Source organism: Dendroctonus ponderosae, unplaced genomic scaffold (genome assembly GCF_020466585.1).
Source record: "Dendroctonus ponderosae isolate FM_Combo_2020 unplaced genomic scaffold, Dpon_F_20191213v2 Dpon_F_20191213_4, whole genome shotgun sequence".
Classification (NCBI taxonomy): Eukaryota; Metazoa; Arthropoda; class Insecta; order Coleoptera; family Curculionidae; genus Dendroctonus; species Dendroctonus ponderosae.
Genome location: NW_026018611.1, coordinates 16,359,991 through 16,362,480, shown reverse-complemented (window position 1 = coordinate 16,362,480; position 2,490 = coordinate 16,359,991).

Sequence of the window (2,490 nt, the reverse complement as noted above, 5' to 3'; positions counted from 1 at the left end):
GGCTACTTGTTCAAACATGCAACATAACCGCGCCACACGTCTGGTGCTTGTTTGAGTTTCCTTCTGTCACACAATCAGTCAGACTGGTAAGCTCTTAACTAGCAGTTCTTTCGTTTCTTGAAAGGAGTGAGCGCACTATTATTGTCCAAAAGGTAATATTAGAGTTTTTCTATTCACAATTAACTTCTCCTTCAAATTTTTAATCGATAATAGCATGTCGGAACAGCAAACAAAAAAACGGAAGGTTGCGGATGAGCACAGGCATTTTCAAGAAAAATGGAAATTTAATTATTTCTTCACTTTCGACAAAGATAGAGCTATGTATGCTTAATATGCTCAGAGACTTATGCACGAATTTCGGCTGGTATTGATCAGCTTGTATAGAAAAAAGGGTGCCAAATTTCTCATTAAAAATTTCAATTAAATTCGTTTTTCTGTTCTGTGTGTTTTTGTAGTTTATTTTGTATTAAAATTCTTATATGAAACCTTTACTTTTTATAAATTTAATATTTTTCTAATGTTTATTATAAATACCGAAAGTTTTGTAAATTATGTGCGGCTCGCAAAAAAAAAATTAAATAGCGAAAAAAAATTAATGTTAGTTAAAAAGGTTGCTCACCCTGCTATAAAAACATGCTATTTAAAAGGAGTATTCACATTCATTATCGACCAGTAAACCGATTGGTCGTGCTATTTATTGTGTAGTGCTCTAGTGTATTCTGCGAATTATATTTCTTTCTCCATTTTCGATCATCTATACACATCTATTCTAACAATTTATGCACATTTTTGAAGCTGATAGAAAGAGCAGAATTTCTTATCGGGCAATTACCAGGTTTCCTCGATACGTACCATGATCCTAAGAAAAGGGCGTAGGGTGCCCAAGTCGAATCCTACATCATCGGCGTCCTCAACCCCGGCTTCAAAAAAATCAGCCACGGACAAAGCAAAGGCAATAACATCACAACCGGTTTGCGCCCATCCAGCCGCCACACGTAGACGAGCCTCCAACACTTCCCAACTCCACCGAAGGGGTTGAACAGGAAGATGATGGTAGAAGTCCTGCAATCTGCAAATAAGCCCAAGAAGGCAGAAAAACCGCCGCCAATTGTAAGCGCTGGAAAATCACACAATGCTGATTGGTAGCCTAAAAGCTATAACCAAAGTTATGATATCTTTATTAGCCAACTTAGCATAAGGAAATATCCAATTACACTTACGATATACATAATCTTTAGCATATATAGCATATAACATATAGCATGTAAACGAACACTCAGTGTACTGCAGCAGGATTCTGGACTGGGCGGCGGTAAAACGATCCCTGGAAGTTTTGCCTTGCATAAAAGAGCCAAAAGAATTTAATAAATTGAACATAGATTTTATAAATTATACCGGATTTAACATTTAGAATAATTTTGATTCAATCTTTTTCATAATTTTTTAGCAGTTTCTTGTTCTTTTAACTGACCCTCGCTTTCTGCTTCGAAATTAATTGTATATACAAAATTCATATTTACATTACACAAGACAAAACAATCATTGTCAATGTATGCACATATGTGTAAGTACTGTTTAGGGGTGTGTGGTGAAATTTGAAAGAAGGAAACCAATTTATAAAACTGTACCTGGTTATAATGCAATTTGAATCTTCTACCATTTTTCGCTGACTCGACTATAATGTCGTTGCAGAAACGGGGATACTGTGACATTATCCTAACAAGATTGTTTTCAATTGCTAAAAGAGAAACACTAGAGAGATAATCTTGTCCTGTGCAGTTTCGCAAGTCGCAAGTAAGTCGTGATCCATTTTAGCGCTGAAAACTATGTTCTACGGAGGCGCTAATAGCTGTAATTGTCAACAATAACTTACATAATTTCACTACCACTGACTATGCGTGTTCCAATAAAAAAAGTTCCAAAAATGTTATTAACTCGCTGGCATTATTTTTCGCTTAATGTCTTGAGTCTTCTACAATGCAGTAAGTTCCGAACGAGACAAAATCATATCAAAATATTGTCCATAATGACGTGCCGAGGGGAAGAATCGCAAATTTTTTATTTTTTTTCCTCCGGCCGGTCCTGAACATTACTCGCTTGCACCCTGGAACTACCCGCGCGCCCTTCGATCGAGGTCGGGTTCCAAGGGGACTTCGGGGGAGCGGTCGGAAAGAAAAAAGGCATCGATGGTCAGTCCATAGAGTAAGTAAAATAAGAGAGGTGGCAATCATATGGGGGTCCTTGTTACCGCGTTACGCAGGTAGCGCTGCAACTGGCTGACCGGCGACTGACGGCACTAAAATTTCGAGTTTTCGGCCAAGAAGTTTTGAGCATGTGCGAAACGTGCAGGACATAGTGAAATGAGGGTCGGTGAAATCAGTCAAATCAGGTGAAATCAGTTCTGTCCTTTTTCAACTTGCAGAACAACGCGGCTGGATATTATACTTGAATTGCTAAGTTGACTTTGCTAAATGAAATTAACCTATGAGT